The 22,289-nt window shown below is 39.1% G+C and overlaps 2 protein-coding genes across 4 annotated transcripts in view; both read left to right on the forward strand.

The window, feature by feature from the left end:
* LOC128687663 (eukaryotic translation initiation factor 2-alpha kinase 1-like) overlaps positions 1–22,289 on the forward strand; it is a 337,432-nt gene that overhangs the window by 49,084 nt on the left and 266,059 nt on the right. Inside the window, exon 1 of one of the 3 annotated variants that reach the window (XM_070087478.1) lies at positions 2,155–2,327. The exons of the other annotated variants lie outside the window; for them this stretch is intronic. The gene's annotated coding sequence lies outside the window, so the exon portion shown is untranslated. Of the gene's footprint in view, positions 1–2,154; positions 2,328–22,289 lie in introns of those variants that run through there. 3 annotated transcript variants of the gene reach the window in all.
* LOC128687506 (ubiquitin carboxyl-terminal hydrolase 25-like) overlaps positions 1–22,289 on the forward strand; it is an 84,954-nt gene that overhangs the window by 49,009 nt on the left and 13,656 nt on the right. The gene's annotated exons all lie outside the window — the stretch shown is intronic.

The raw sequence follows: 22,289 nt of genomic DNA on the forward strand, positions 1-22,289 counted from the left end.
ACATACCTTTATTGAAGGCTAATTCTGGCTTCTGGAAGATAGGTAGGAGGAAAGAGGGAGGAGTTAGTGTTTGGAAGGGGAATCCCCCTCTATGAAGACTTTAGGTAGCAATGTCTTCTCTGGGGTTACTTCCTTTCTGTCTTTTAATGCCACTAGAGCCAGCTTGAGAGTCACTGGACCCCTGTCTCACAAAATAACTGTCCAGAGTGCTCTGTTTCTGGCGTCTCTTTAAGATTTTCCTGAAGTGGGACAGGGTTTTGTCACTAAACATGTTGCAGATATGGCTTATTTCAACTTTGCCAGGGTGGTGTTTCTCTACAAAAGCTTGCACCCTGGTCCACATTGCACACACCTCTTTAATCTCTGAAGAAGGCACCTCCTTCACTCCCTCTTCCTCCTCCTCTGAAACAAGTTCCTCAGCTGCAGTCTGTTGCTGTTCAAGTTGAAGCTCTTGCAGCTCTTCAGTGGTAAGCTCTTCCATGTGGTCCTCCCCCAACTCTTCCGCATCCTCACCACTCACCTCCAACCCCAGGGACTTCCCCAAAGACACAATAGAGTCCACAGGGTCGGCAGGGTCATGGTCACGGTGAGTCTCAAACCATTCAAAATCCCTCTCTTGGACACAATCTGGCCACAGTTTTCTCCAAGCAGAGTTCAAAGTCCTGGAAGTCACTCCCTCCCAAGCCTTACCATGGAGCCATGGTTACTTATTTCACAGTTGCACTACAAGAAAAAGCACTAAAAACAATGGTAAATAAGCAAAATGTTTGGATGTATGAGCAGAAGCTTCCTCATCCACCGAGAGACAAAGCTAAACTGAAGTGCAAGCTGCCCCAGCCGGCGGATGGACGCATCCAAAATGGCCGATAACTGAGCGAACGGCCGATAACCAAGTGCTGAAAACCCCGCTGATAACCGAGTTGGCCGATAACCAAACTGGTCGATAACCGGGGGTCCACTGTATTGTGCAGTGGACCCCCGAATATCATAAGCATCGGATTTCATAAATTTTGCTAATCGTAACGTTTTTTCATCAAAATGCATATTGCCTCGCGGGTCATCATTTGACTTACTACTAGTCATTCGCCCCGAATGCATACGAGCGCCCCCAGACACCATTCACAGTCAGTGTGCTGTTGTTTATCAGCAAGTGAGCACGATGCATTTCGTAATACAGTGGACCCCCGGATTATGTAGTCGTCGGATTTCGTAATATTCGGAATAAGTAGCTTTTTTTCGTCAAAATATTGGCTCGGTGATTGTCATTGAACTCAGTAACAGTCATTCGTCCCGAACGTGTCTGTGCGGCCCGAGCAGCCTGACATACCATTTACAGCCAGTGTGCCATTGTTTATCAGCCAGTGAGGATGATCCCTCGCATTCATACAATCCATTTTGTATTACAGTGGACCCCCGAGTTTTGGCAGCATCAACTTTCGTGAAATTCAACTTTCGGCAAAATTTGGCCTCGAGTTTCGTGATTAGACTTGTGATTCGGCGACCGTCCAGTACCCGTCTGCCCATCACTGCGCACACAAAGCCAGTCTCCCACACCATTCACGCTCAGTGTGCCATTGTTTACCAACACGTGACCATCACCCCGCGTGTTCATACGTAATAATCCATTGTTTTTTGTGATTGCAACTGCTAAATAAGTCACCATGGGCCCAAGGAAAGCTAGTGCAAGCCCTTTGGTAAGGAAAGCGAAGAACACAATCCAGAGGGATTTTGAAGGGTTTGAGGCAGACCCTGACCCTGCTGACCCTCTGCCTGTTGTGGAGGTGTTGTGGCATTGGGCAAGTCCATGGGGTTGGAGGTGAGTGATGGGGATGTGGAAAAGTTGGTGGAGGACCACGGGGAAGAGCTAACCACTGACGAACTGCAAGAGCTTCAACTGGAACAGCATCAGACCACAGCTGAGGAACTTGCTTCAGAGGAGGAGGAAAAGAGAGTGAAGGAGGTGCCTTCTTCAGTGATTAAGGACATGTGTTCAAAGTGGAATGAGTTGCAAAGTTTTGTTGAAAAGTATCACCCTGACCAAGCTGAAACAAGCCATACCTGCAACATGTTCAGTGACAAAACCTTGTCCCACTTCAGGCAAATCATAAAGAAATGCCAGAAACAGACCTCTCTGGACAGATATTTTGTGCGACAGGGGTCCAGTGACTCAGTTGTTCCCAGTGGCATTAAAAGAAGGGAAGTAACCCCAGAAAAGGACCTGCTACCTGAAGTCCTAATGGAAGGAGATTCTCCTTCCAGACAATAGTGTACACCTTCCTCCTATCCCCTCCTCCCGTCTTCCATCCACCCTGAAGTCTTCAGTAAAGGTAAGTGTAATGTTATTATTATTTTTTATATGCATGTACTTGATTTCTGATTGTTTTCAGTATGTAAATCTTTATTTAATTTGAAAAAAATATTTTAATATTTTTGGGTGTCTGGAACGGATTAATTTTATTTCCATTATTTCTTATGGGGAAAATGGTTTCGAGTTTCGTGAATTTCGACTTTCGGCAGGCTCTCTGGAACGGATTAATCACGAAACTTGGGGGTTCACTGTATTCCATTCTTTTTAGTGCTTCCAACTGCTAAATAAGCCACCATGGGCCAAGAGAAAGCTGCTACTTCCAGCCCTTTGGTTAAGAAGGCGATAAACATGATAGAATTCAAAAAAGAGCACACCAGCCAGGGTATTTCCCCACACACACCAGCCAGGGCACTTCCCCAAACACCAGCCAGGGTATTTCCCCACACACTAGCCAGGGTACTTCCCCACACACCAGACAGGGTACTTCCCCCACACACATGATTTGATTTGTGTGGGACTTGTGCATGATTGAATAGAATTTCAAAGCTTATTGCATTGAAAATTGGGCTGGGCAAATACGATTCTGTTAGTGGGGTGGTTTGTGAAGGACCTGCCTAGTATGGGCCAACAGGTCTGCTGCAGTGTTCCTACTTTCTTATGTTCTTACATACACCAGCTGAGGAAATTGCTTCAGAGGAGGAGAAAGAGAGAGGGAAGAAGGCGTCTTCTTCAAAGATTAAGGACATTTGTGCAAAGTGGAGTGAGGTGCAAACATTTGTGGAAGAACATCACCCTAACCCTCTCCTCCTCCTCCCATCTTCCATACACCAACAAGAGTCTTCAATAAAGGTAAGTGTGATGTTATTGTTTTATACTCGATTTCTCATTCTTTTCTGTATATAAATCTATATTTAATCTATAAAAAAATCATTTTTAATACTTTCGGGTGTCTGGAATGGATTAATAGGATTTACATTATTTCTTATGGGGAAAATTATTTTGGAAATTGTCAGATTTGGGTTTAGTCACTCTCTCATAAGAACATAAGAATGGAGGAACACTGCAGAAGGCCTGCTGGCCCATACAATACAGGTCCTTATCAAAACGACCCCTACCCAAAGCTACCCAAGAATATCCTCCCATATCCAGTGACACCAATCAAGCCCAGCCCCTCCCACTCATATATTTGTCCAATTCTTTTTAAAGCTACCCAGGGTCCTAGCCTCGATCACCCTACTTGCGAGATTGTTCCACGTAGCCACAACTCTGTTCAAAAACCAGTACAGTGGACCCTCGGGTAATGCCTTTAATCCATTCCAGAGAACTAGCCTTTAGCCAATTCAGCCTTTAGCTGAATTAATTTTCCCCATAAGAAATAATGGAAATCCAATTAATCTGTTCCAGACACCCAGAAGTATTAAACAAAACAATTTTTTTTACATGAAATATACATTTCCCTACACAGAAAACAATGATACATGCACAGTAAACAATACTGAAATTACACTTACCTCTATTGTGGACCTGTTAATGAGTGACAAGATGGGAGGAGGGGAGAGGATGAAGCTGTTCTATTGTTTGGAAGGGGAATCCCCTTCCATAAAGACTTCAGGTAACAAGTCCTTTTCTGGGGTTACCTCCATTCTTGGTTTTTTTAATGCCACTGGGAACAACTTGAGAGTCACTGGACCCCTGTCGCACATAACATTTGTCCAGAGAGCTCTGTTTCTCGCGTGCCCTTAGGATTTCCCTAAAATGGGACAAAAGAGTATCATTGTACATGTTGCCAATACGGCTTGCAACAGCTGTGTCAGGATAATATTTATCCATAAATGCTTGGGACTTTGCCCACATTGTACACATTTCCTTAATCTTTAATGAAGGCAACTTCCTCTGTCTATCTTCCTCCTCTTCTGAAGCATATTCCTGAGCTGTGATCTGTTGCTGTTGCACCTGAAGCCTTTGCAGCTCTGTAGTGGTTAGCTCTTCATTGTTGTCCTTCTCCAACACTTCCACATCCTCGCCACTAACCTCCAACCTCATGGACTCCAGTGCCACAATAGATTCCACAACTGGCAGTCTCCTGAGGGTTAGCCCCCAAACCCTTTAAAATCCCTCTCTTGTATACATTGCGGCCACAGTTTTCTCCAAGCAGAGTTCCAAGTCCTGCAAGTCACTCCCTCCCAAGCCTTACCTATAAGGTTTATGCAACTGAAGATACTGAAGTGATCTTTCTAGAACTCTCTTAGGGTCAGTTCAGTGTCTGAGGTCACTTCAAAGCACTTTTAAAACACTGCTTTGGTGTACAGTTTTTTGAAGTTTGAAATGACCTGCTGGTCCATGGGCTGGAGGAGAGGAGTTGTATTAGGAGGCAAAAACTTCACTTTGATAAAGCTCAACTCCCCCACAATTTGCTCTTGCAAGTCGTGAGGATGAGCAGGAGCATTGTCCATTACCAGGAGGCACTTGAGTGACTATTTTCCATGAGGTACTTTTTCACAGTGGGGCCAAACACGTCATAGAACCAGTCCATGAAAATGTCCCTAGTGACCCATACCTTACTGTTTGCTCTCCACATCACACACTATTTAGTCTTGATGATGATGTTTTTCTTGAACACACTGGGAGTTTCAGAGTGATACACGAGTAAAGGCTTCACTTTGCAATCCCCACTAGCATTACTACAAAACATTAGAGTTAGCCTGTCTTTCATAGGCTTGTGTCCTGGGAGTGCCTTTTCCTCCTGAGTAATGTAGGTTCTGTTTGGCATTTTCTTCCAAAACAGGCCTGTTTCTTCACAATTGAACACTTGTTCAGGTTTTAACTTTTCCTTAAAGTCTTGCACATATTTTTCAGCTGCTTTTTTGTCAGAACTGGCAGCCTCACCATGCCTTGTCACATTGTGTATGCCACTATGATTCTAAAATCTCTCAAACCAGCTTTTGCTGGCCTTAATTCATCAATAGCAGCACTGTTTGGAGGCATTTTCTCAATGAGATCTGCATGCAGCTGCCTTACCTTTTCACATATTATTGACTGAAAAACACTATCTCCTGATAAATGTTTCTCACTTATCCACACCAACAACAGTCTCTCCACATCTTCGAGTATTTGCGATCTCTGTTTTGTAAGCATACTTCCACCTTTCACAACAACAGCTTCCTTGATTGCCTTTTTGTTAGCCAAGATAGTAGTGATGGTTGAATGGGATTTGTCATATAACCTTCCCAACTCCGAGATATGCACTCCACTCTCGTACTTTGCGATTATCTCTTTTTTTAACCCGTAAACAGTCCAAGCAGATCTACGTTCACATGTGTAGTGCTACAAAAGTAGATCTACGTTTTTTTTTTACATATTTTCAAATATAACAAAAAAAAAGTAGATCAAAGTTTTTTTACACATTTTCAAATGTAAAAAAAAATAAAAAGAAGATCTACTTTTTCTACATACTTTCAAATGCTGAAAAAACGTATATATACGTTTGGACCGTTTACGGGTTAATCTGATAGTACACCTCACCCTTTTTACCACAGGGTTGGCACTAGAAGCTTTCTTGGGGCCTATGGTGGCTTATTTAGCAGTTAAAAGCACTAAAAACAATGGAATAATACAAAGTATATCGCATTTATGCATGGAACCGTCCTCACTGGCTTTGTAAACAATAGCACACACTGGCTGTACATGGAGTGAGTGGCCAGGCCACATGGACATGTTCGGGATGAAAGCCCTTAACTGAGTTATTTGGCATTAGCCAAGCCAATATTTTTACACCAAAGCGAGCCGTTAGCTGATTTTGGTGCTAACCGATGAAGCCTTTACCCGAGGGTCCACTTACTTACCTATGTCCTTTCTAAATCTAAATTTATTCAACTTAAATCCATTATCTCTGGTTCTTACCTGGTTCGACTCCCTCAGTACTTTATTAATATCACCTTTGTTTATACCCATCATCCATTTATACACTTCAATGATATCTCCCCTCATTCTACATCTCTCCAGAGAGTGGAGATTCAAGGCTCTAAGTCTGTCTTCATACGAGAGATTCCTTACATGAGTGGGTGTGGGTGGGTGTGAGTTGGACCTGACTAGCTTGTGCTACTAAGCCGGATGCAGTGGTCCTCCCTTAAGTGACGTGTCTGGCCTCACTAGGACAAGGCATTGGCTTAAGCCGGTGGGGGAATTGGAGCTGCCTCGCATAGACCAGTAGGCCTGTTGCAGTGTTCCTTCTTTCTTATATTCTTACGTGGGCAAATATTCTATTAGTGGGATGGATTTGTGAAGGACCTGCCTAGTATGGGCCAACAGGCCTGCTGTAGTGTTCCTCCTTTCTTATGTTCTTATGCAGTAAATCATTTTAGTCATTCTTCTTTGTATGTTCTCCAATGAGTCTATATTTATTCTTTAGTAAGGAGACCAAAACTGAGTGGCATAATCTAAATGAGGCCTCACTAGTGATGCATAAAGCTGTAAAATAACTTTTGGACTTCTGTTACTTATACTTCTTGAAAAATCCTAGTAATCTGTTAGCCTTGTTGCACACACCTAGGCACTGCTGTCTTGGCTTTAGATTTCTGCTTACCATGACTCCCAAGTCTTTTTCACATTCTGTATGATCAAGTTATACTTCACCTAGTTTATAGCTTCGAGGGTTATTTTCATTCCCAAGGACTAGTACCTTACACTTACCCACATTGAACTTCATCTGCCATTTTGCAGACCAAGACATTAATTTGTCCAAATCCTCCTGGAGTTCACTGGAATCCTCCTCAGAATGAATCATACGGCCTATCTTTGTATCATCAGCAAATTTGCCCATGTCACTTGTAATTCCTTCATCAAGGTCATTAATGTAAATTATGAACAACAGAGGGCCCAAAACTGATCCTTGTGGAATGCACTAGTGACTAATCCCCATTCAGATTTGACTCCATTAATGGAAACTCTCTGCTTTCTGTTGGTAAGCCATGCCTCTATCCATGCTAGAACTTTACCCCCTATACCATGAGCTGCCGCTTTTCTTGTGAGGTACTCTATCGAAGCCTTTACTAAAATCCAGATAAACAATATCATATTCTTTATCACTGTCTGCTACCTCAAATGTTCTATTGAAGAATGTCAGTAAATTTATCAGGTAGGAACGACTTCTCGTGAGCCCATGCTGAGATTCATTAGTCAAATTATGCTCTTCAAGGTGACTTCTAATAATGTCATCTATAGTTAATTTTAATAATTTGCCTACTATAGACATCAGGCTTATTGGGCAGTAATTTGAAGGAATGGACTTATCCCCTGGTTTGAATATAGGAACCACATTAGCCATTTTCCACATCTCAGGCACTACACCAGTAAGGATGGATGCATTAAACACACTCATTAATGATTGACTAAGTTCCATCTTACATTCTTTTAAGTACCTTGGAAAACAACTCATCGGGTCCTGGGAACTTAATTTGCTTCAGTTTGTCTATCTGTTTGATAACCATGTCCCTCGTGACAGTAATATTAGTTAATTTGAATTCATCAGGAACTGAATTATTGTTAATTTCTGGAATCTCATTTGTCTTCCTGTGTAAAAACTGACAAAAAATAGTCATAAAGTAGGGAACACATTTCCGGCTCATTATCCGTCAGCTGTCCATTCCCAATTTTCAGAGGTCCTACTTTTTCCTTCACCTTCGTCCTATATACTTGAAAGAACCTCTTTGGATTAGTCTTTGATTCATTAGCAACTCTAATTTCATAGTCAGGTTTAGCTGTTCTAATCCTCTTTTTTACTCCTCTTATAAGCTAAACATATTGGTCAGTAAGGTTAACCACTCCTCTTTTGACGTGCCTATAAATTCCCGTTTTCTCCCCTAATAGATGCTTTAGCCTCCTGTTAACCCATTTGGGATCGTTATTATTAGACCTAATTTGTCTCTGGGGAATGTATATACAGTGGAACCTCTACTTGCAAGCATGTCCACATGCGAGTTTTTCCAAATACGAGCAGTCGATGGGTTGATTTTTTGCTTCCATACGTGAGCAAAATTTCCACAAACAAGCAGACCTCAAGGCAGGTTCCTTGACACTGGTGAGGGGCTCTTGCTCTTGATCTCGGGAATTGTATCTCATTTGTTTGTTGGGCTATCTTATTGAAACTTGGGCAATGTATGATGGAAAGATGCTTCTTAACATACACCAAAAATGAAAGAAATCTAAGCATAAATAATGGAGTTCACTTCTCAGCAATTAGCCACCCCTTAGTGGTAATTTTGAATGGTTTTTATGGTTGTATTCTCGTTTTTTTGGTCTCATTTGATAGAATGGAAGATATATTATAGAAATAGATATGATTTTGATTGCTTTCACTACGAAAAGTACCTTGAAATAGAGCTCAACCTAGGAGAAATGGTCCATTGCTTGGCTGTTTCAGAGTAATCAAATGACATCACAGTAAATCTTATATTTTTTGTGTGAATAAAAATTACAAATTATTTATATAATAATAATAATAATAATAATAATAACAAAATAATAATAATACTGTAATAATAATAATAATAATATGTATAATAATAATATGAATAATAATATGTATAATAATAATAATAATAATAATAATAATAATAATAATAATAATAGTACAGTGGTCCCTCGTTTTTCGTAGTTAATCCGTTTCTGGAGCTGCTACTACTAACGAAATCTACGATTTACGAATCAATTTTCCCCATAAGAAATAATGTAAATACAATTAATCCGTTCCTGACGCCCAGAAGTATTAAAACAAAAAATTTTTTTACGTGAAATATACATGTAGTACATAAACAATTCAATGGGAAATGATGAATGAAACATTAACAGCATAACACTTACCTTTATTGGAGATTCTTCTTAGTGTATGGGAGACTGGAGGAGGAGAGAGAGTGGATTGTTTATAGTTTGGAAGGGGAATCCTCTTCCAGCAACACCTCAGGTACCAATTGCTTTTCTGGGGTTGCTTCTCTTCTCTGTTTCTTAATGCCACTAGGACCACCTTGAGAGTCACTGGAGTCCTGTCTCGCAAAATAACTGTCCAGAAGTTATTTTACAGCTCTATACATCACTAGTGAGGCCTAATTTAGATTATGCTGCTCAGTTTTGGTCCCCTTACTACAGGATGGATATAGACTCATTAGAGAACATACAGAGAAGAATGACTAAAATGATTTACTGTGTAAGGAACCTCCCGTATGAAGATAGACTTAAAGCCTTAAATCTCCACTCTCTGGAGAGGCGTAGAATGAGGGAAGATATCATTGAAGTGTATAAGTGGATGACCAGCATAAACAAGGGAGATATTAATAAAGTACTGAGGGTGTCGAACCAGGTAAGAACCAGAAATAATGGATTTAAGTTGGATACATTTGGATTTAGAAAGGACATTCAAATTCAAATTCAAAGTTTATTCTCTATAAAGATTACAATGTTGAATTTACAGAATTTGGTTGTTGTGTGGTTTACATGTAGTTAAATAATGATTACAGAGTGTACCACTAGAACGCCTAGCATGGCTAGGCATTTCGGGCAGACTTAGTTTAATTCTTTATTTTAAAATATTACAAATTATGAGGTAAGTTGGTATTATGGCTAAGTGACTAAATACTAGTTTGTGAGTTTAGCAATGTGAATGCTTTTGTTTTGGCATAGTACATAGTTTCAGTATTGGAGTATCATAGGATTCATTATTTTAAGATTGAGATTAATATTTCTGTTTATGGTCAAATGGGTGAGTGAGTGTAAGTGTGAACCACCAGGTGGTATTCGTGTAGTTAGTTGATGGGGTTTATCAGGGAGATAAGATGTTTTCTAATGGTAGTTTTGAAGGTGATGAATGTGTCTGCAGTTCTAGAGTTCTCAGGTAGGGTGTTCCAGATTTTAGGGCCTTTGACATACATTGAATTTTTGTAAAGGTTTAGTCGGACATGGGGAATGTCGTAGAGATGTTTGTGTCTGGTGTTATGCCTGTGGGTTCTGTCACAATTATTAAGAAAGCATTTTAGGTCAAGGTTGATATTGGAGTTTAAGGTCCTGTAGATGTAGATTGCACAGTAGTAAGTGTGGATGTACTGAACAGGGAGTAAGTTTAGATCTATGAAGAGTGGGGGGGGGGTGTTGCCAGGGATGGGATTTAGTGATTATTCTTACTGCAGCTTTTTGTTGGGTTATTATTGGCTTTAGGTGTGTTGCTGCAGTTGATCCCCAAGCACAAATAGCATAGGTGAGGTATGGATAAATAAGTGAGTGGTATAGTGTGAGAAGGGCATTTTGCGGCACGTAGTATCGTATCTTGGAGAGGATCCCAACTGTTTTGGATACTTTTTTGGTTATGTGTTGGATATGGGTGCTGAAATTCAGGTTGTTGTCAAGGTATGGGCCTAGGAATTTGCCCTCATTATGTCTGGTAATTAGAGTGTTGTCGATCTTAATGTTAATTTGTGCATATCCTGCTCTGCTACCAAACATAATATAGTAGGTTTTGTCAGTGTTAAGCGTAAGTTTATTGGCTGTCATCCAAGTCGATATTTTGATCAGCTCCTCGTTAACAATGGTGTTGAGGGCGGCAAGATTAGGGTGAGAGATGACATAAGTCATGTCATCAGCAAAGAGAATGGGTTTCAGGTGTTGGGATACGTTTGGAAGATCATTGATGTATATGAGGAAGAGCAGGGGACCAAGGACACTTCCCTGCGGAACTCCAGTATCAAGTGGCCGTGTTGTTGATGCTGTGTCTTTAATGGTAACATAATGATACCTATTAGTAAGGTAAGATTTGAAATAAGCAAGCGCATGGCCTCTTATACCGTAATGGTCAAGTTTGTGGAGTAGGATGTCGTGGTCTACTGTGTCAAAAGCTTTTCTTAGGTCAATAAAAATTCCTAGTGGATATTCCTTATTTTCCAATGCTGTGTAAAGCAGATCTAGCATTTTTATGATTGCATCATTAGTGCTTTTATTTTTCCTAAATCCAAATTGGCAGGGGTTGAGTATGTTTTGTGCTGTTATAAATGAATATAGTCTCCTGTGCACGAGTTTCTCAAAGATTTTGGATAGCAATGGTAAGTTTGATATTGGCCTATAGTTGTTTAAGTCTGTAGGGTCACCACCTTTATGTATTGGTGTAACCCTTGCCATCTTGAGTAGTTTCGGGAAGGTGCTAGTTTCTAGTGACTTGTTAAAAAGTAATGAAATAGCATGCGAAAGGATATGGGCCGCTCGCTTGTACAGTAATGGTGGGACATTAGACAGATTCCCTGAGTTGTTTTTAAGTGACTTTATAATCTCGGTGACTTCCGAGGGCTCAGTTGGTGCAAGATAGAAGGAATTAGGGAAATTCCCATCTAGGTAGTCCCCGGCATGGGCATTAGTATGTGGGATTTTATTGGCGAGATTAGATCCTATGGTTGAGAAGAAGTCGTTTATCTTGTTAGCTGTGTCAGTGGGATGTAGTGGTGTTTCATTAGGTTTAGTTAGGACAATATTCTTGGTTTTTTTCAGTTTGTGGGTCCCTAGAATCTGAGAGAGTGTTTTCCAGGTCTTTTTTATATCTCCTCTAGTGTCTGTGAATCTACTGGAGTAGTATAGTTGTTTGGCTTTCTTTATTACTTTGGTGAGAACTGATGAATAGTGTTTTAGAATATCTTTGTGTATTAAGCCCTGTCTATATTGCTTTTCATATTGGTGTTTCTTGTCAATGGATTTCAGAATGGTGCTGGTTAGCCATGGGCAACCAAGCCGTTTGTTTGTGATCTGTTTCGTTTTTATAGGACAATGTTTGTTGTATAGTCTAAGTAATTTGTTAAGAAAAATGTCTGTCCAGTCATCAATACCATTGGCCTTGGAGAATTCTGTAGGCCAGTCAACAATCTCTAGGTCAGTTGTGAACTTCCTTATTGAGGCCTCGTCATGGAGTCTAAATGAGACTTTGTTGTATTTAAGTGGTGGTTTATTAATGTTTGTCAGGAGGAAGGTAGGGTAGTGGTCTGTAGTGCTATCTGTGATTATCCCTGATTTAAGGGAGGCTAGTATATTGGTCCATATATGGTCTATTATGGTTGCACTTGTCTCAGTGAGCCTGGTTGATTTAGTTATTGTTGGTATGAGAAGTGTGTTGTTCATATTGTTGATGATATCAGTTACAGGCTGATCATCTAGTAAGCCAAGGTTGATGTTGAAGTCTCCAGCTAAGAGAAGGTGGTGCTTATTCATTTGTCTGTTTGTTATTAGTGACTTTAATTTCTCACTGAAATTTGGGATGTTTGTGTGAGGTATCCGGTAAATGGCACCGATTGTTATGGGTGTCTTAACGTTTTTTACAGTAAAATTAGCAAAAATGTATTCCCCATATTCATCACTAAAGCAAGTGGTGCTAATACAAGATAATTGGTTAGAGTAATAGATTGCAATACCACCCCCAACTTGGTTTGGTCTGCAGTTGTGAAGTGCTGTGTATCCTGGTAGAGGCTAGATATCTATTGTGTCCTGCTTAAGCCAGGTCTCAGTAAGAATAATGCAGGAGAAGGGTGTCTTTAGTGATTCAAGGAGTGCCAGGAGGTCATCATAGTGTTTGCTTAAGGACCTGATGTTGTAGTTAAGTACTGATAGGCTTTTAGCATTGTTTAGGATAGTGCTGGCTTGTGATGCTGTGTAATAAAGGCAGTTACTTTCCAATAGGTTTTGATTGGGTGTCAGATTATGGAGGTTTAGATCAGGGTCAACGTGATCAATCATCTTCTAGGTTTAAATTATGGTTATTTATATCCTGAGTTATGTGTTGAGTTCTAGTACTGATATCTGTAGTGGTGGGAAGCTTGGATAAGTATATAGCTAGAGTATTTTGGTCATATAGAGTATAGTCACTACTACACATAATGAAGTTCATGTTGTCTATGTGTTGTGCTGGAATGAACTAAAGTACATCTAGGTATAAACTAGTAATATAAAAATACAAATTTAAAATAGAACAAGACTCTCACTTGTAATTGCACTAAGGTCTAATATAATGACTTTTGTGGAGTCTATGTTTTGAGCTAGAATGAGCTATAGTACAACTAGATTTAATCTAATAATATAAAAATACAAATTAAAAATAGCACCAGTCTCTCACTAGTAATTGCAATGTGGTCTAATATAATGAATTTGGTATTGACTATAGTACAACTGAGTTTAATCTAATAATATAAAAAAGGCACAAGACTCTAAATTGTAATTGCACTAAGGTGTTATATAAGTTGTTTACAAGAATTAGAGTATTACTAGATTTAAATTGACAAGATAAAATATACAAGTTAAGGTAGCAAAAGAATAAAAAAGTAGAAAAAAAAAAAAAGATAAATGAGGTAGTTGGTACTAGTTAGCAAAAGATAGTTAAGGGTCTTGAACAATAATATAATTGAAATATACACGAATTGCACACACAATATAGTCACTAAGATATGAAAACAATCTTAGAGTAGGAATTATAATATAAACTTATAATATAAAAATACAAATTGAAATGGTACTTGCAATTGCACTAGAGTCTGGTATAGGTTGTTGACAAGATCAAGAGTATAACTAGATTTAAATTGACAAAATAAAATTCACAATTAAAGTACCAAAAGAATAATAGTAAAAAATAACAATGGTAATGTCTTGGTTATAATATGATAGTAAGATGGTAGACAGGTACACAGGTACAAAGGATAATATAAAGGTTGGAGTTGAATATACAAACTTGAAAATTTGGCAACAAAATGTTATGGGAAGTATAAAATAATGTTTAATGTACAAAAGTAAAATTGACTGGTAGTAAATATGGTGTTTAATAAAATTTTAGTAAGTAATAATGATTACAAAAAAAAGTGAAAAAGTAATGTTTATTTCATTCAATATTGCACTGGTAGTTATACTAGAGGTTATATGGCAGTACAAGGTAATTAAGAGTACTCTAAGATAGTAAATGTGGTATTAAAACAGGTAAAGGTAATTAGACAAGTAATGGTTATTAAATGTCAAAAATGTTAAGAGTAAATTGAAATTATAGTAAAAATGATAATTATTAATTTTAGTAAGTAATATCAATTGACAGTATTTAAAAAAATATGAGGTAGTAATATGGACAGAGAAAGTATCAATTCAGCTAATGTTTAAGCAAACAATAGTAAATAAGAAAATTACTTAAGGTGACTTATGCTTACTAGTAAAATCACAAAATGAGGTAGTTGATTATTTAATTACTAAGAGATTGTACAATGAAATTTGAACAATAATGGAGCAAAACATACACTACACTACGTAGGCTTTTAAGTTGGACATTGTTTAGTTATTCTCTGTAAGATTAGCATCCCTGAGAAATCGTGATAGATCATTCTCGTTCGTGATTGTGTATAGTTGACCTACATTTGTTTTCCTAACAAGAATTTTCCCATCCCGTGTGAAGCATTGGTGTATAGTGTCGTTATTCTCCCGCTTAAGTTTTCTGACTCTATACAGGAGGTAAGTACTGGTTTTCTAACAGAGTTGTAGATGCGTGGAACAGTCTTCCCAGTGGGGTGATAGAGGCTAGGACCTTGGGTAGCTTTAAGAAGAGACTGGACAAATATATGAATGGGAGGGGCTGGGTTTGAATGGTGTCATTGGGTACGGGAGTTATTTCTTGGGTAGCTTTAGGTAGAGGTCGTTTTGATAAGGACCTGCCTCGCATGGGCCAGTAGGCCTTCTGCAGTGTTCCTCCATTCTTATGTTCTTATGTTCTTTAAAACTTCCCTAAAATGGGCCAAGACTTTGTCACTGTACATGTTGCCAACATGGCTTGCAACAACCTTGTCAGGGTGATGTTTCTCCATAAATCTTTCCATCTTACCCCGCATAGCAAAAATCTCTCTAATTTCTGAAGAAGGCACCATCTTCCATCTCTCTTCCTCCTCTGCAGCAAGATTCTGAGCTGCGATCTGTTGCTGTTCCTGCTGAAGCTCTTGCAGCTCCTCAGTGGTGAGCTCTTCGTTGTGGTCTTCCACCAATTCTTCCATATCCTCCAAACTCACATCCAACCCCATGGAACTCCCCAGTGCCACAATTGATTTTACAACAGACATAGGCTCATCAGGGTCAGTCCCACACCCTTCAAAATCCCTCTTGTCGACACAATCTGGCCTCAATTTTCTCCAGGCAGAGTTCAAAGTCCTGGTAGTCACTCCCTCCCAAGCCATACCTATAAGGGTTATGCAATGGAGGATGCTGAAGTGTTCTCTCAAAAATTCCCTTAGGGTCAAGTGAGTGTCTGTGGTCACAGTCAAGCACCTGTGAAACATTGCTTTGGTATAGAGTTTTTTAAAGTTTGCAATGACCTGCTGGTCCATGGGCTGGAGGAGAGGAGTGGTATTCGGGGGCAAGAACTTTACTGTGATGAACCCAAACTCCTCGAAAATTAGGTCATCCAAGTTTGGAGGAGGAGCAGGTGCATTGTCCATTACTAGCAGGCACTTGAGATCCAATTTCTTTTCCAGGAGGTAATTCTTCACACTAGGGCCAAACACTACATTGAACCACTCAACGAAAATTTCCCTCATGACCCATGAATTACTATTAGATTTCCAAAACACACACAATTTCCTTTTCATAACATTGTTTTTCCTGAACACTCTGAGATTTTCGGAATGGTACACTAGTAATGGCTTCACTTTGAAATCCCCACTAGCATTAGCACAGAACATTAGCATCAGCCTGTCTTTCATAGGGTTGTGTCCTGGCAGTGCCTTTTCTTCCTGAGTAATGTAGGTCCTCTTTGGCATTTTCTTCCAAAAGAGGCCTGTTTCGTCACAATTGAACACTTGTTCAGGTTTCAGTCCTTCAGCCTCTATGTACTCCTGGAATTCATGCACATATTTTTCAGCCGCCTTGTTGTCAGAACTGGCAGCCTCACCATGCCTTACCACACTGTGTATGCCAATACTGTTCTTAAATCTCTCAAACCAACCTTTGCTTTGGGAGCGGTTGTGGCCGCCTCCACCTGTTACATAATGACATATTATTTTATTCATTCTAGAATATATATCAAGTTTCTGTGTTATTTATATTGTCTGTTATGTCATATTAGATGAACTGTGATATATAAATAAGCCGTATAGATGATGTTAGCGAAATTATTCATGAAGTATTTTGCCCGGTCTCCAGACAAACTCTCCTCCACCTCCGACACCGCCCATACCACTACATGAATGACATATTTTATTCATTCTAGAGTATGTATCATGTTTCTATGTTATTCATATTGTTTGTTATGTCATACTAGATGAACTGTGATAGATAAATAAGCCGTATAGATAATATTAGCGAAATTATTCATGAAGTATTTTGCCCGGTGTCCAGACAAACTCTCATCCACCGCCGACACTGCCCACACCACTACATGAATGACATATTTTATCATTTTAGAGTATATACCAGGTTTCTATGTTATTTATATTGTTTATTATGTCATATTAGATGAGGTGAGATAGATAAATAAGCTGTAGAGTTGATATTAGCGAAATTATTGAAGTACAGAATTCCACTGGAATGGATTAATTGCATTTCAGTTAATTTAAATGAGGAAAACTGACTCTGCAAACGAGCAAATCCAGTTGCGAGCAAGGTCATGGAACAGATTAAACTCACAAGTAGAGGTTCTACTGTACTCTGTGCACGTTGTACATTAGAATGGACCCTCGACTAACGATATTAATCCGTTCCAGAGTTCATCGTTAGATGAAATTATCGTTAGTTGAATTAATTTTTCCCATAAGAAATAATGGAAATCAAATTAATCCGTTCAAGACACCCAAAAGTATGAAAAAACAGTACAGGTCTCCCTCAACATTCGCGAGGGCTAGGGGATCAAGAGCCTCGCGAATGTTGAAAAACCGTGAATGTTTGGTGCCCCAATATATTGTAGGGAAATATATTACAATACTGCTTCCTTAACTTGTTGAACCATGAATAATCATAAAATACATGAAACATCATAAATTGTACTAAATATATACATGTTATGCTTTAATAACGTATGTTATTTAATAACATGTATGTTAATAACATGTATGTTATTAAATACCACAGACTCCACCACTGCCTCCACCACTGCCTCCATCAATGCCTCCACCACTGCGAGTCCCTACTACCCTCCCTCCGACCCCCGCAACTGGCAGCCAGCCCTCCCACCACTCAGTGTGGTGAGTGTTTTGTTTGTTCATTATTTGCTATTAAACTACAGAATAAATAATGTAAACCCATTCATGACTGCATATTGGAATGGCTATTAGGAAAGGTATTAGACGGTGTCATCATGTGTTTACTCTTGAACACAGCAAAGAATCGAACATTTCTGCTATTGCTAATAATAACAATAGTAATAATAATAATAATAATAATAATAATAATAATAATAATAATAATAATAATAATAATAATAATAATAATAATAATAAATACGATATAATTGAAGAAGGAAATTGTACAAAAATACGAGGGAGTGGTTGACACATCGTCAGTGTGACTTTGTTTATGCTGGAGTGAACATTAGTCTCTCTGCTCTTCCAAACATTTCACAATAATTCAGCAGTTGAGGCAGTGGTATTTAATAACATATATGTTATAAATAATAATAGTACATATTATTAATAACATGTATTATTATTAACATGTATGTTATTAAATACCATTGCCTCAATCACTGCCTCTACCACTCCAGTCACACTCAATCTACAAGCAGCAAACACAATGAATTATTGTGAAATGTTTGGAAGAGCAGGGAGACTAATGTTCACTCCAGCATAAACAAAGTCACACTGACGATGTGTCAACCACTCCCTCGTATTTTTGTACAATTTCCTTCTTCAATTATATCATATTTATTATTATTATTATTATTATTATTATTATTATTATTATTATTATTATTATTATTATTATTATTATTGTTATTATTAGCTGTAGCAGAAATGTTTAATTCTTTGCAGTGTTCAAGAGTAAACACATGATGTCACCGTCTAATACCTGTCCGAATAGCCATTCCAATATACAGTCATGAATGGGTTTACATTATTTATACTGTAGTTTAATAGCAAATAATGAACAAACAAAACACTCACCACACTGAGTGGTGGGAGGGCTGGCTGCCAGTTGCGGGGGTCGGAGGGAGGGTAGTAGGGACTCGCAGGTGGCGGGAAACTTAAATATGATTTGGCGACTGGGAATTTGGTGGCTGGGAATTTGGCGGTTGGGAATTCTCGAATGTGTGAAGCCCGTGAAAGTTGAAAACGTGAATGTTGAGGGAGACCTGTATTTTTACCACATGAAATATACATTTTCCTACACACAAACAGAAAGATAGATGCACAATACATGTATACATATGTATATTGTGTAATGAAGAATAAATGACTCCTCTATTTAGGATGCAGTGATGGGATGGGAGGAGGGGAGATGATGGACGTTATTATTTTTTGGAAGCGGAATCCCCTTCCATGTGGACTTGAGGTAGCAAATCTTTTTCCGGGGTTACTTCCCTTTTTTGTTTTTTAATGCCACTAGAACCTGCTTGAGAGTCGCTGGATCTCTGTCGCACCAAAAATCTGTCCATAGAGCTCTGTACCTCGCATTCCTTTAAGATTTTCCTAAAATGGGCCACAACATTGTCATTGTTATAGTCACCAGCACGGCTTGCAATAGCTGTATTAGGGTGATTTTCATCCATAAAGGTTTGGACGTCAACCCACCTAGCACAAATTTCCTTAACCCCTTGACTGTTGCAACCCCCAATCCTGAGGTGTCTCCTGGTGTCGCAAAATTTAAAAAAAAAAAAAAAATATTTTTTATGAAATGATAGAGAATCTTTTCCCAATTGTAATGACACCAAAAAAAACGAAATTTGATGGAAAACTGACGGAATTATGCTCTCGCGAAGTTAGCAACCTCGGATATATTTACAAATCGGCGATTTCACCCACTTTTAGCCATATTTTCGGCTAATTCCATTGTTCCAGTCGACCAAACTCATAGCTATTTCTTTAGAACTCCATTTTTTCTATCGATTGAGTACAAGAAACTGCCCATTTACCGATTTCAACTACCCAATAACGTGGTCAGAAATTTGCAATTTGGCCAATTTCACGAAAATTAAAAAATATGACAATTTCAAAATAAGGACCAGAATGAACAATGCAGACATTCCTGGCTCTAAAATAACATTTTCTTTGTTCATCAGTCATGTCTCCAGGCCCTTGTGATATTACTCATGCTTTCTATTTTGAATTTTTATTCAAACAAAAAATAGAAGATTTACTGTTATGCAGACTACTGCAATACTGTAATAATTGTATAAATAACATCAACCCATTCATGACTGCATATTAGAATGGCTAGTTGGACATTTATTGGACAATGACATCATTTGTTTACTTTTGAACATCGGCAAAAATCAAGCATTTCCCGTACTTTGAGCTCCATTTCCAGGATCCTTTTACAGTAAAATCAATCAAAATCACCTCTATTTCTATAATATATTTTCCATTCTATCAAATGAGACCAAGAAAACGAGAATACAACCATAAATACTGTACGAAAATAGACCACAAATTCGGCATTTTAATTAAAAAAAAACAGAGTTTTTTTTCTCATTATGCACTGCGTGCTCCAGGATTTTTTTTATACGGTGCACACTGACCACACAGACCCATTCTCTCACATGTGGGCCTACCAGCTTTCTCCTGCTTGATTTGAAGCTGCTAGAATTTATGAGTATATATACGTCAAACACGGTACCTCGTAAGACGTATATATACGGCCGCGACAGTCAAAGGGTTAATCTTTGAAGAAAGCAACTTACTCAATTTCTCTCTCCCCTCCTCTGAAGCAATTTCCTCAGTTGTGGCCTCTTGCTATTGCAGATACTCTTGCAGCTCATCAGTGGTTCTTCATCGTCGTCCTCCACCAACTCTTCCACATCCTTCCCACTAACCTCCAACCCCAAGGACTTCCCCAATGCCACAATAGATTCCATAACTGGCATAGGCTTCTCAGGGTTAGCCCCAAACCCTTCAAAATCCCTCTCTTCTACACATTCTGGCCACAGTTTCCTCCAAGCAGAGTTCAAGGTCCTCTTAGTCACTCCCTCCCTGCCTTACCTATAAGGTTTATGCAATTAAGGATACTAAAGTGATCTTTCCAAAACTCACTTAGGATCAATCGAGTGTCTGAGGTCACTTCCGAGCACTTTTGAAATATAGCTTTTGTGTAGAGTTTTTTGAAGTTTGAAATGACCTGCTGGTCCATGGGCTGCAGGAGAGGAGTGGTATTAGGAGGCAAAAACCTCACTTTTATGAAGCTCAAGCCCCCCGACATTCGCTCTGGCAAGTCTGAAGGATGACCAGGAGCATTGTCTAATACCAGGAGGCACTTAAGCTCCAATTTATTTTCCAGGAGGTAATTTTTCACAGTTGGGCCAAACATATGGTGAAACCTGTCATAGAAAAAGTCCCTAGTGACCCATGCCTTACTGTTTGCCCTCCACATCACACACAAATTAGCCTTGAGGACATTGTTTTTCCTGAACCCTCTGGGAGTTTCAGAGTGATACACGAGTAGAGGCTTCACTTTACAATCCCCACTAGCATTACTACACAACAGTAAGGTTAGCCTGTCTTTCATAGGCTTGTGTCCTGGCAGTGCTTTTTCCTCCTGTGCAATGTAGGTCCTGTTTGGCATTTTCTTCCAGAACAGGCCTGTTTTGTCACTAACACTTGTTGGGGTTTCAGTCCTTCAGCCTCTATGTACTCTTGAATTCCTGCACATATTTTTCAGTAGCTGTTTGGTCTGAACTGGCAGCCTCACCATGCCTTATCACACTATGTATACCACTACAATTCTTAAATATCTCAAACCAACCTTTGCTGGCGTTAAATTCACTCAAATCACCACTAGTTGCAGGCATTTTTTTAATTAAATTGTCATGCAACTGCCTTGCCTTTTCACATATGATCACTTGAGAGATGCTGGCTCCTGATATCTGTTTTTTGTTTATCCACACCAATAACAGTCTCTCAACATCTTCGAGTACAAGCCATCTGTGTTTCAAAAACTAACTTGCACCTTTCGCAACAACAGCTTTCTTGATTGCCTTTCTGTTGGCCAAGATAGTAGCGATGGTTGATTGGGGTTTGTTATTCAACCTGGCCAGCTCAGAGACACGCACTCAAGTTTCATACTTTGCGATGATCTCTTTCTTCATTTCAATTGTAATTCTCACCCTTTTTAACATAAGAACATAAGAAAGGAGGAACACTGCAGGAGGCCTGCTGGCCCATACTAGGCAGGTCCTTTACAATTCATCCCACTAACAAAACATTTGCCCAATTTTCAATGCCACCCAAGAAATAAGCTCTGATGTGAAAGTCCCACTCAAATCCAACCCCTCCCACTCATGTACTTATCCAACCTAGATTTGAAACTACCCAAAGTCCCAGCCTCAATAACCCAACTAGGTAGACTGTTCCACTCATCAACTACCCTATTTCCAAACCAATACTTTCCTATGTCCTTTCTAAATCTAAACTTATCTAATTTAAATCCATTACTGCGGGTTCTCTCTTGGAGAGACATCCTCAAGACCTTATTAATATCCCCTTTATTAATACCTATCTTCCACTTATACACTTCGATCAGGTCTCCCCTCATTCTTCGTCTAACAAGTGAATGTAACTTAAGAGTCTTCAATCTTTCTTCATAAGGAAGATTTCTAATGCTATGTATTAATTTAGTCATCCTACGCTGAATATTTTCTAACGAATTTATGTCCATTTTGTAATACGGAGACCAGAACTGAGCTGCATAATCTAGGTGAGGCCTTACTAATGATGTATAAAGCTGCAGTATGACCTCTGGACTTCTGTTGCTTACACTTCTTGATATAAATCCCAGTAATCTATTTGCCTTATTACGTACG

This window comes from Cherax quadricarinatus, chromosome 2 (genome assembly GCF_038502225.1).
Source record: "Cherax quadricarinatus isolate ZL_2023a chromosome 2, ASM3850222v1, whole genome shotgun sequence".
In the NCBI taxonomy this organism is placed as follows: domain Eukaryota; kingdom Metazoa; phylum Arthropoda; class Malacostraca; order Decapoda; family Parastacidae; genus Cherax; species Cherax quadricarinatus.